The sequence below is a fragment of the Argentina silus genome, assembly GCF_951799395.1.
Source record: "Argentina silus genome assembly, chromosome: 14".
NCBI classification, from domain to species: Eukaryota; Metazoa; Chordata; class Actinopteri; order Argentiniformes; family Argentinidae; genus Argentina; species Argentina silus.
Window position 1 is genome coordinate 17,873,737 of NC_139668.1, and position 13,420 is coordinate 17,887,156.

Here is a 13,420-nt window from a genome sequence, read left to right on the forward strand (position 1 = left end):
GTCTCTCTATTTGTCCCTGAGAGTGTGTGTGTGTGCGCGCGCTAATAATGACCCCAGGCTCAACCTGCTGTGTAGAACAGTAACTTGTGACACAACGCCTTCTCTTCCCTCCAACATCTGGCCCAGGCCGAAGGCAGTAAGTGTGTGTGTGTGTGTGTGTGTGTGTGTGTGTGTGTGTGTGTGTGTGTGTTTGTGTATGTGTGTGGGTACGCCATGTGTCAGTGGGTTTGTGTGAGGGTGGGTGTGTGTGTGTGTGTGTGCGCGCGCGTGTGTGTGTGTGTGTGGGTGTTTGCTGAGGCGAAGAGAGGACTAAGGCGAGGAGTTGATCATTGTCGTGGAAACCTCTTAGGGAAAACCAGGAAGCCCCTTCTGTCAGCTGGGTCCGACGCTCAAATGCTTCCCCTCCACTGCCCAGAAAATTAACACACACACAGACACACACACACCCTTACAACCCCCCTCCTCCTCCCTTGTTACCCCAGAGCCCTAGATTAAGGTCTCAGTGAGTGAAAGCAGAACAATACCCCTGTGTGGCTGTGGAGCTGTGCTTAATTGTGTTAATTTGCTGCTCAGGTTGAGACGGGGCACTGGAGGGGCATGTGTGTGTGTGTGTGTGTGTGTGTGTGTGTGTGTGTAAGAGAGAGAGAGAGAGAGAGAGATGGGATGTAAGGGTGTTTGTGAGAGGGATTTAAGAGTGGTGTGTGGCCATGCGTCTCATACTCAGTGTGATGTGGAAGCATTCATTTGAGAGGTGAGCATTAAGAGTGCGCTAATTTATCTCAGTTTATCTGAGTACATCTGCCTCACCTCACATAGAGGTACATTACACACAGAGATGCACTCGCTTATATACTTAGAAAAACACACACACACACACACACACACACACACACACACACACACAAACAAACACTTATAAACACACACATGCTCCCTGTACTCTTACATAAACACATGTACACACTCATGCTTGCAGCTCACACACACTCCTAAAATTAGCTCAAATGCAAAATAGTCTTCAACAAGTCACACAAGTTGAATTGAGTCCGTCTGAGTGCAAAGATAACAGTTTATGTGATTTTGGAAGGAAATCATTGTTTTTGTATGGTCCCTGATTTGAATAGGAGTCAATCACACACTGTGTGGATCAGGGTGTTACCACGAACTGAGCGAATGGAGAGGAACAAAACTGTTCAGGAATGTGACCCTGAAGCCTGGGGAGACAAAATATACACATTTGAATGGCTGAGGGGGAAAAGGTCCAGACATTTATAAATGAATTCTCGACATACTTTATTGAAGGCTTTTTAAATACCTGGTTTCCCTGCATTGTTATAGCGTTCTATTATTTATAGTAAATGTCAATCTCCAATATATCTCCCTTGTAGGAATTTTGTCTGATTGTGATGAATAAGGTATGGTAATAACTTTTTGATTCTAAGAGCAATGCATTTTGCTAATATTTTTACATTGGAGGTTGAGATCCTCCAATTTGTTTAAAGACTGGGTCTTTGTACTGTCTTCCTGGTTCCTGCTTCAGTAGGAGAGGAAGAGTCCCTCTTTTTGTGTGTCGTATAGTTTACCATTAATATATGAGTACAGTGGAACCTCGAGATACGAATGCCCCAATATACGAATGTTTTGAGTTACGAATTGAAATTTCGTAGAATTTGTGCCCTGAGATACGAATGAAAATTTGAGATACGAATCCTTTTTTTTCGCGAGAAGTGGCAGCCGCCTGCACACGAACCCTTTTTTTTTTTTTTTTTGAGATACAAATGTTTTGACTTACGATGGAGTTCGTCCTATGTGATTAGGCTTTCACAAGATTTATTTCGTGTCACAGATAATTTGACATGTTTTTTTTTTTATTTTATTTTATTCAGTATCATTAGTGGCCTAGCTTCTATTGACGCAGGCATTGGTTGGAGACTCTGTGCTTGTTGTAAGTTTTACATTAATCACTTTCAGATCCATTACATTTCTGTGGGGAAAAAACATATTTTTGTTGTTACTGCAAGAGAGAAGTTTATTGTTGAATTGTCATAACAGATCGATATTGCATAATGTCACCTGGCTACTTTAGTGTTGGCAATACACTCTATCACTTGCACACACACACACACACACACACACACACACACACACACACATACACACACACACACAATGCGTTGTGGGGTATTTCACTGTGGTAAGATACCCCACTTGGCCACACCACAGTCCACCCTGTGTTAACCTTCATCTGCGCAGCAGGTCTTCAAGTGTTTCTCCGTCTTCCTGCCTGGAGCAAGGGAAGGAGCCGTAAACGAATAAAGAAACAAACAGTGAGAGCCACTTATAGCTCACTGCCCAGAGAGATACTCTTCCCCTGGGATACAACCTGCCATGAGAGAGAGAGAGGGAGGCAGAGAGAGAGAGAGAGAGAGAGAGAGAGAGAGGGAGGCAGAGAGAGAGAGAGAGAGAGAGAGAGGGAGGCAGAGAGAGAGGGGGGGGGGATGCAGAGACAGAGAGAGAGAGCCAGAGAGGGAGGCAGAAAGAGAGAGAGAGAGGGATGCAGAGAGAGAGAGAGAGAGAGGGAGGCAGACAGAGAGAGAGAGAGAGAGAAGGGAGTAGAAGAAAGACCACTACACAAGGCCTCTTTCTCGCTTTCTGCCACTCTCTCTGCCCTCTGGCCACCCAAGAAACACACACACACACACACACACACGCACACACACACACAGCGCACACACAGCGCACAGCACAGGGAACACACACAGAGCACCAGAGGAGTCTACAGGAAGCAGTGCAGCAGGAGGAGAATCTTTTGACATCGTCTAATTCACACAGAGAGAGAGAAAAACATACCCATTGTTCATGTCGGTGGACCACAGCGTGTTCTTATTGAACCCTAAACCCCGTTCAGGCCACACTAGCAGGGGATAATGGTCGCATTCATTGTTTCACCTCCTAACATCTCAGGCTTTTGCTACATTTCTACATGGATGGAGTAAACCCATAACTCCCCCATCGATGCCTCCTCTGGTCAGTCCCCCTTCCTCTCTTCTCCTGGGTACCAGCCCCCCTTGTTTCCTGCGCAGGAGGAGGAACATTGCTGTTCCGTCCATCCAGGCCCACGTGCGCCGCTGCTGAAAGACCCGGAGGCGTGCCCGCACTGCCCTGCTCCACGCGGTTCCAGGAGCAGGCCAGCCGCCGCCGTACCCCAGCACCCGCTTACTTACCTTCATTAAAACCCGGTTCCTTTTATATACGTGTCCCGACTCTGTGTCCTGCGCTTGGGTTCTCTCACTCTGACCATAACAGTATTAGACGCTCATTCAACCATTTACAGACATACAGCTCTGCCATTTTAATCCATTACAGGGGTCATTGTATGTATTATGGGGGTTCCTCAGGTTAACTGGGGCGCTGGTTTGCTGTTATTTCACCTCCGACCTTTGTCCCGCCACGGCACGGCAGACTGGTTGGGTATCTGAGCCCATCTGAAGTGACATTTCAGATGCGGCTAAGAATTCAGACTAGGTCTGGGACACAAGCATAAGTGTGGAGAGACATCGCATTAGCATCTGCTGCAGCTGTCTCTGTATTGTGTTGTCATATGAAAAGGCCAAACGGTGAGGAATATGTGTAATAATCTCTCTGAACATCAGTCAGTGCTGTTTCGCTTGCCTTGAATCTGTACTTTTACTGAAAGAGATGTGATAAGAAAAATAAAGTCCTTGAAAAGCATTTATACCGTACGTAATACAATTTGTTTTTGTCATCATATAGGTGGAATAAGAAACAGCACTAATATGTTGCAAATGCTTACTAAATATGGTAGTTATACATCTTAGTTAGTCATCTAATCATGGTAATGTTTTGCATTTATTTTTTCTTGAGGATAGTTCACCCAAATTACAAAATCACATATTTAGTTCTGTACTTTGAGAGGAGTCAATGGACATGATCTGACATCAATCCACACTTTGGTTCTGTTCATCTGGGCACGGTCACCAACCTCCAACTGTTAGCATTTTCAACCAAAAACCAATAGAAGTCAATGGACCCAAAATTAATTTGAAACGTCTAAATCACTCAAAATCATCAAACAGAACCAAAGGGTGGTTTAAAGTTTGTCCTTGTCCATAGACTGCTTTCAAGGTAAGGAACCAAATATGTGATTTGTAATTTGAGTGAACTATCCCTTTAAAAGGCTCCTTAAAATATAAAGGGAAGTAACCCATCTTTTGTCACGGTGGAGTAAGTCAGGACCCACTTACAGTATCTATCCTATCCTATGGTTCTGTCTAGTGCTCTTATAATACACACCACCTTCCCCCTCTCTAACTGTCCTGGTGGCATATTATCTTCTCCATAACAGCGACCCCTGTTTGTATGTGAGTGTGATGCATGTTAACCATGACCCAGACCCCCACTGGGCCCACCAGTCCTTAGCTCTCCCCACTCAGGATTAGGGCAGCGGGATGGGGTCGAACAGACAAATCTAGCCCACTGCTCCACAGAGGCCTGCCCAGGGCTATTAGGATCCATGACTAGGACGCTGGGACACACCTCTCCCTGAGGCGATCTAGCACACACACTCTCTGACACACACACACACACTCTGTGACACACACACACACTCTCTGAGACACACACACACACACACACACACACACACACACCTGTCACACACCTCACACACTCCAGCAGTGCGCAATGGAGGTCCACGCTTCAAACAGACATGCTCAGAGGGGATGACCTTCTTTGAGCCCTACAGGGTGTGTGCGTGTGTGTGTGTATGTGTTTGTGTGTGTGAGTCTGTGAGTGTGTGTATGAGTATGAGGGTTAGATGTATTTGATAGACATCTACTGAACACTCATAATACTACTGTCACTCCCTCTCACTCACAGAATCATACACACACACATACACACACACACACACACACACGTCCCCCAACTCCACTCTGCCCAAACACTAAACAGGTGCGGCCTAAATGATTATTAATCTGCTGTTGGATAAACAGCTAACCACACTTCCACTCACAGGACTGCAGATATTATCATTAGTATACAAACACCAGGGCCAGGAGGCCTCCCCATCTGTCCCATACACCAATTTAGAGAGATAGAGGGGGGGGGGGGCGTGAGAGAGAGGGAGAGCGAGAGGGAGAAATAGACAAAGAGAGGGGGGAGAAACAAAGACAGAGAAAAAGAAATCGAGAGAGAGAGATAGCACAGTGAAGTGGAAACTACCCTGAGGAGGAGAGAAGATTGAGACATCACTTGGTCCCTTGACAACCTCCGCTAAGTCCTTGTCTGGTTGAGCTGGCACAGTTGGCATGGCTTGTTAAGTAGGCACAGACAGACACAAAGTATATTATTCAGAGCATAGCAGCTGGCTCTCATACCTGCAAGGTGTGTGTGTGTGTATGTGTGTGTGAGGGACAGAGTGTGTGTGTGTGTGTGTGTGAGAGAGAGAGAGAGAGAGAGAGAGAGAGAGAGAGAGTGTGTGTGTGTGTGTGTGTGTATTATAAGGAGGAGTGGCAGATCATTCAGAGCGTGGCAGCTGTCCCACACCTGGAAGCGTCTTCAAGAGTGTGTCGTTGTAATGGAGTGAAAGAGGTCAGTGTATGAGAAGGGCCGAGAGGGATACCCCCCCCCCCCCCCCCAACCTCTCCTTTCCTCCTACCCCCCCCACCCCACCCCCTCCTTTCCTCCTATCCCCCCACCCACCCCCTCCTTTCCTCCTATCCCCCCACCCACCCCCCCAACCTCTCCTTTCCTCCTATCCCCCCCCCCCCAAACCTCTCCTTTCCTCCTACCCCCCCCACCCCACCCCCTCCTTTCCTCCTATCCCCCCACCCACCCCCCCAACCTCTCCTTTCCTCCTACCCCACCCCCTCCTTTCCTCCTATCCCCCCACCCACCCCCCCAACCTCTCCTTTCCTCCTACCCCCCCACCCCACCCCCTCCTTTCCTCCTATCCCCCCACTCACCCCCCCAACCTCTCCTTTCCTCCTACCCCCCCCCACCCCCAACCCCTCCTTTCCTCCTACACCCCCCAACCCCTCCTTTCCTCCTACCCCCCCCACCCCCAACCCCTCCTTTCCTCCTACCCCCCCAACCCCTCCTTTCCTCCTACCCCCCCACCCCCTCCTTTCCTCCTACCCCCCCACCCCAACCTCTCTTTTCCTCCTACACCCCTCCAACCTCTCCTTTCCTCCTACCCCCCCACCCCACCCCAACACTCCCCTTGTCCTGTGTGTAAGGAAGGGCTGGTTGAGTGGGTGGACACACACACACACACACACACACACACCAGACGCTGTCTCCACCCCCCCCCCACCCCCCCAACTCTGTCAGCTCAAGGACAAGCAGGCAGAGCGTTCACCCCACCCTCTCTCCTCCCCTCTCCTCCCTTTTCCTCCCCTCCCCTCTCCTCCACTGTGTTCCAAATAACTGTTCAACAGGCAGAGAGGGAAACATGTTTGTCAGATGATGTGAAATAAAAGGGCTTATTCTATTACAGTAAGTGTTAGGGACATGTGTGAGGTGAGTTGTCAAAGTAACGTTGTGTGTGGAGTCTCAACAGAAGCTCAACTGAATGATGGACCAACTTGACTTCAACTAACCTCTTCTCTTGTCTGAATATAGTCTGTGTTCTCAACACTAAAGACCCTTACCCCACTCTCTCTCTCACTGTCCCTCACCCTCTCTCCCTTCCTCTCTCTCTCTCTCTCTCTTCCTCGATTCATCTCTCCATGACCAGAAGAAGTTCTTCTGCACTGGTGAGTCTCCATGTACCTCTCCAAGCAGAAAGGAAGGGTGAAGAGAGGAAATGAACACCCTATCACACAAGCCCACGCACACACACACACCACACCACACACACACACACACATAGCACCGGGTCTCAGCAGCCGAGGCCTGAGGGTCTGCCATCTGCCACACACAGCCACTGTGCCCACCTTCACAACATATGTAGCCCTGCCCTGGGTTACAGGAGGCAGGGGGAGGGCAGTGAGTCTGTGCCCATGCCCTAGGTGAGATGGGGGTGAAGGAGCACATATGCACCCCCCGCTGGGGTGAGGGTGTTAGGGGGACAGGGGCAGAGCGGAGGAATCCTGAAGGACAGCCAGCAGGACCCAGAGGCAACCACCAGCAGGAGTACCAGGAGCCCCAGCCCCTCTCACCCCCACACGGCCCCATATGGCCACCCTCTCTGCCCACCACTCTGCACCAAACGGCCCACCAAGGTCGGGACAGAGAAGGGCTTGTGGGGCCTGGAGCAAGAGAGAGGGAGGTGGAGGGATGGACAAGGGGAGAGAAAGGGGGAGGTGGGGGAGCGAGGGGGGGACTTGGCACTGTCACTGAGACGCTCCCCTTCCCTCTGCCCCTTTCTCTTTCTCTCTCTCTCTTTCTCTCTCTGTCGTTCTGTCTCTCTGCTCACCCAGTGGAAACATGCCTAGGGGCATCCTCTACCACAGAAGGCAGAAAAAAAACGAGTGTGGCACTTTCATCTCTTCATCCACTCCTCTCTCTCCTCCTAACTAGCAGTGTGTGTGTGTGTGTGTGTGTGTGTGCGTGCGTGTGTGTGGGAGGTGCGGGTGGGTGGGTGGGTGGGGGGGCATTGATAGTCGTGGACACATTTGTTTAAATGGCAAAAGGAATCACATTTATTGAGTGAGAAATTATTCAATATTTAATGAATGTTCTTTTGCATTCTAATTCTCTATTCTCTTTCGTCTCTCTGCCCCCTCTGTGGCTCCAGGTAACACAATGCATGCACTGGAATCCGAGCTCTGTTGTGTGGGTTCAAAGGTAGAGCAGTTCCATAATGTTGAGTGATGGTTGTGATTGTTCAGTGTATTGGTTTGGGCACAGCCCATTGGATGATTGTTTGTCTCTGGGTGGTGCCTATAGAAGTCCTACTGACTTGGAACCCTAGTTCTACCCTGGCCCCCCTCCTCTCCGCACCCCCTCCACACACTCAATTACACACACACACACACACAGATTCGTTTTAGTAAATACAAGTCATGTATCAATTTCATACCCTAATGAGATCAACTTTTTTGCTCTTTTCTCAATTCCATGATACCATTTGTCATCCTTTCATCCTGTTTCAACAGACACAAGGTATGGCACGTGTTTATACGAGTGTGTGTGTTTATACGAGTGTGTGTGTTTATAGGAGTGTGTGTTTATAGGAGTGTGTGTGTTTATAGGAGTGTGTGTTTATAGGACTGTGTGTGTTTATAGGAGTGTGTGTGTTTATACGAGTGTGTGTGTTTATAGGAGTGTGTGTTTATAGGACTGTGTGTGTTTATAGGAGTGTGTGTGTTTATACGAGTGTGTGTGTTTATAGGAGTGTGTGTGTTTATAGGAGTGTGTGTGCATGTGTGTGTTTGTGTGTGAAGCGTCTCAGTGAACGCACTAAATAAATCATTACAACCTTTACCCTAACCTTTCCCCTCGCCCCAACCTTACAAGACACACACCCACACACCTACACACACACACACATTAAAGAACTCTCTCTTCTCCTTCAATCCATGCACCCCGACGCTCCCTCCATCCCTCCCCCAGAGCAGATGAGGTTAAACCCATCCTTTCTTTTTGTTTCTGATCTTTAAGATATCCAGCTTCAAAGGGCTGCTCTCTCCACACCCAGCCACTGAACTCCCCAAGAGGTCACAGACAAACTACCTCCCTGATCTCCAGCAGGACCCTGAAGACCTTCAGCTCCTCAGTAGGGGGCCCTAAGCCCCCAGCCCACACAACTCACCCCCCACCCTCCCAAACAGACACAAATACCCTCACACCCTCACGTCAGTGGCCCCCAAAGGATATCAAAGATCACACTTTAATCACAAGCTCTTGGAAGGATGAGCACCTCAGACAAGGAAAAGGTCAAATAATTCAAAAGAACACAGATGAGATAATCCCGACAGTGATGATGGTGATGATGATGATGATGTTGTCACAGATAGAGATGAAGGCTTACCGATGCGAGGAAGAGGCACTTACATGTAGAATGACTCTGCAACATGCAGTCGTTGAGTTGCCGTCTCTGGACAGACCCACCCACGTGGATTCATTTGGATCTTCGCACAAACGCAAGGAAGTCGCTCCTCTAAAAGGGCTCTTGTATGCAGATGCAACATGCCACGCAACATGCCACGCTTCATTCACACTTTAAACGACACAGACACTCTTTTGAGTACATCTCTGCATTTCAGCCGTGGGGTTTCTCCTCAAGCCGCGTGCGTCTGATCTGCTCGCCGTCTTGTGAAGGTTGTGGGTTGGTACAATGGAGTTCGAGATTGGAATGTAGGACTGAAGGAGACACATTCATACAGAACCGTAAACGGAACACAATGTCGTGTTCCATCTTTGAGAGAATGTGTGCCTTTTGGCCTTGTGTGCCTGGTGGCTGTTTGTGTTCGCTGCGTTCGTGGCTGTGTGTGTGTGTGTGTGTGTGTGTGTGTGTGTTTGTTCTTAACATTGGCCTACTTTAGCTTAAAGTACTCCCCAAGCAATGACCAGAGGAGTGGGCCCATCCAACCGCTTGGAGAGCAGAAAAAGAAAGGAACGCAGGGAGAAGAGGATGGAGAGCAAAGAAAGGAAGGGGATGTAGACAGAGGGAAGCAGACAGAGGGAAAAGATGGAACGCGGAAAAAGGACGGAGAGCGAGAGAAATGAATGGAACTCAAAGAAAGGAGGAGAAATGCTGGATGGATGGATAAGAGAAAGCGAAGGCCACTGCCTCCTCCTCTTCTCCTCTTTCCCTCCCTGGTGAGAGTGCTGTGGGTATTTCTTGTGCTTCAGATCCATTCTCTTTCATTCAAACACAAAGACAGAGAGCCTCACTGAGAGCATACCTGGCACAGGGGACGCGTGCACACTAAGGAGTTGGCATGAGTTCGAATGAGTGCACTATCTCACCTGGTTGGCAGGCGAGGGCCTACAGGAGAGGGCTGTCTCTAGTGTGTTTCACCGAGATGTCCTACTTACCGCAGCCATCTAGAGCTGGAATAGGGAGGCAGGGCGAGATGCTGTCTGACACACACACACACGCGCGCGCGCGCCGCGCACACACCACACCACACCACACCACACCACACACACACACACACACACACACACACACTATAAGCAATGCAGGGGCCACAGTGTGAAAGGAGTTTGAATCACTGCGCTGCAATTAAGTTATTTTAAAAGAAACAAATAACAGTAATTCAAATCGAACACCATCCCCCACAATCCACCTCCAGCGGGGTTCAGCCATTTGGAAACATACACACACACACACATTCCATTATGTGTGTGTGAAAGCGGCAGAGAGGGTCAGCTCTGTGTCTGTGTGATTACGCCACTTTGTTTGTTCTGCTTCAATAGGGGGGCCTCTCCTACCCCTTACCACCCCAAGACAACAGACAAACAGATAAACAAACACAGAATTATCATCTGTTATTAAAAGTCTACGGCAGGTTAGGGAGAGAGAGAAAGTGAAGGAGGGAGGGAGGGAGAGAGAGAGAGAGAGAGAGAGAGAGAGAGAGAGAGAGAGAGAGAGAGAGAGAGAGAGAGGAGGGAGTGAGATGGAAGGAGAGAGAGAGAGAGAGAGAGGTCTTGCTGATAACCTTACTTGGTTGGCCCTCTCCTTCCTTCAATCGTCCTCCAGCTGCATGCCAAGCCTGTCTGCATGAGTGAAGGGGCCAATGAAGAATCCTCTCTCCCTCCCTCTGATTACTCGCTCTGTCTGTTTGTACAACAATGGCGTGAAACAGCTGCAGTAAGCAGGTAATTACCGCTATGCCAAACCAGCGTGCTTCACGGCACTACCACGCTCCAACGCTCGCAATTAGCCCGCATCTCTGCTGCTCGCACGCTCTCCTGGCCACTACATTATCTCTCTGAGAGAGGGAGGGAGAGAGAGAGAGAGAGGGGGGGGGGGAGAGAGACGAAAAGAGAGGGGAAAGTAAGTGTTGTGGGTCAGAGAGTGTCTGTGTGCCCTCTCTCATTGAATGCCATTCAGCCAGTGATTTTAGAGCTCTTGCAATGGGGCATTCTCTCTCTCTGTTATCTCTATCTATCTCTTTTCTCTCCAATGGTTACAGGACGTTTTCAGCCCGCTGGATAGCCATCTCAGTGCTTGAAGCAGCCCATGATAACTGGAACACTTATGACAGTGATCTGGCCAAAGTGATTTCGCCGACAGTCTTCTCTGGGAGCAGCTCTGCAGGGTGGAAGTCTCCTGTGACTTGAGAGAACAAATACAGGTCGGGTTCCCTAAGGCTGTGAGGGCAGGGATGATGTGTGTGTCTGGTGCTTGGGTATGTGTGTATGCGTGTGTGTTGGGGGGGTTCTCTTGGGGCCCTCGATGACTTCTTCCCTCAATTCCTGGTCCAGCCGTCCCCTTAGGACCCATAGCGACCCCTCTATCCGCCTGCCAAAATGCCTGAGTGTCTTGGACCCCCCAGAGGAGGGAAACAGCCAAATGTCACCTGGATCCTCTACAGAGAGGAGAGGGGGGAGGCAGGGAGAGGAACTTTATGTATGTATACCCGCCAAACAACATCACACAACTGGATGGGAAGAATGAGATGGATAGGTTGTCGACTATTTTTCACCATTAAAAAATTAAAACCCATTAACCCCCCCCCCCCCCAGTGCTACAGTGGATATTTTGTATTCCATTACAGCGGTTTGTCTTTTTAATCAAGCACCTGCTCCATTGTTGGGTAACATTTTGAAACGCTGGGCTTGTTTGTCCAAAAAGACCATTTGGCTACAGAGACATATTTTGTTTAGCTGCTATTTCCAGGAGGTCATTTCTCCCATCTGTGTGTGTGTGCGTGTGCGTGTGCGCAACATGGATATGCGTTGCTTGTCCTTGCAGTGAGGATGCAGGGTAGATAGAAGGGACTAGACTTGACGTCTTTTCATTCAATCTTTATTCATCCAGATTAATCTCAGTGAGATAGCGATCTGTTTTCCACGGGAGACCCGGTCCAAGACGGAAGCAGTCCCCTCGACGTGTGTGAGCTGGGGATGACATCTCTCCTTGAGAAAATAAGACCCTGTTGACCATCTCAAAAAATGTGTGTGTGTGTGAGATCGCGTCTCAGAATTGAGCTTCATTGCTATAAACAAGCATCACAATGACAACAACAGTCACATATACCTAATCTAACCAAACCCTTTCTTTGGTCCCAGGCTGGCAATACACTGAGATCCTCCACAGTGGATTGAAACATGTCGATACAATACCCAATAGCTGCTGAGATTAACCCCTTACACACACACACACACACACACTGTTCCATGCATAATTCATATGGTGGCCTGATACAATCTGTCCATACCCAACCCCCTTTCCCAATAGCAGCCTCTACAATTATGTCTCAGAATTACAGAGATGTGTGTATGAACAGTAATTGTGTGTGTGTGTGTGTGTGTGTGGGAGGGAGCACTGTGTTATAATGGCAGGAGACAAGCCACACTTTGAGTATGTCCATTTGCAACGTTTTAATCTGGTTCACCTGTCAGCTACACGCACACGCACACACACAGTTTGAAATAAAGAATTTCAAAAGAGATCCAATCATAGCCTCTATAATAAACTTCAGGTGTTCTTGTCAACCGTCAGGTGGTAACACTGTAAGATATTTAGTTGAACTAGCTTCATGGGCGTATGGCTCAAGTTAGAAGTTGCCCTTACACAAAAATTAACAGTAGGGTCAGATTATCGAACCCCTAATGCTGACCGGACTTCAGGGCTTGTCAAAGGGAGACATAGAGGTCAGACAGCACTGCTGCTAATCATCCCTCCCCTCTAATGAGGAAGTGATTCTGACCTGGAACACCAGGTGACTGGACTCTCTGAGCAATCAAGGAAAACAGCAGTACGGCAAACGCCCAGATTAGAAAACCCAGAACGAGTGTCTTTAGCTCAGTGGGCTTACATGGTCTTTAGTGGTATAGACCCAGGTTTGGTACCTGGTCGATTATGGTTCTCTAGCTGTGCTAGATATGGTAGTCACGCATAGTACACACACTGTTATAATGACTTGTCAATCCTGTCTTTACTGTGTGTGTGTGTGTGTGTGTGTGTCTGTCCAATGACCTGTCTGTCTGTACAATGGGTCATCTACTGAGATAATCGAGGTTAAACACTACCATCAACATCTCATCAATAAACAATATGAGGACAGTTAAATCCACAACACAACTAGGATAGTTCATTAAATCAAATTGAAGGGCTCTCTTCACCTCTTTTTATCAGCTATTATCACCTCATAAATTAAACATAGACCTAAACTCACACCAACTCCAGTATGAAACACTCACCATTTTACACAAATTACACTGACTGTGTTTATGTGTGTGTGCATGTGGGCACACCCACGTTTGTAGTTATATGCCT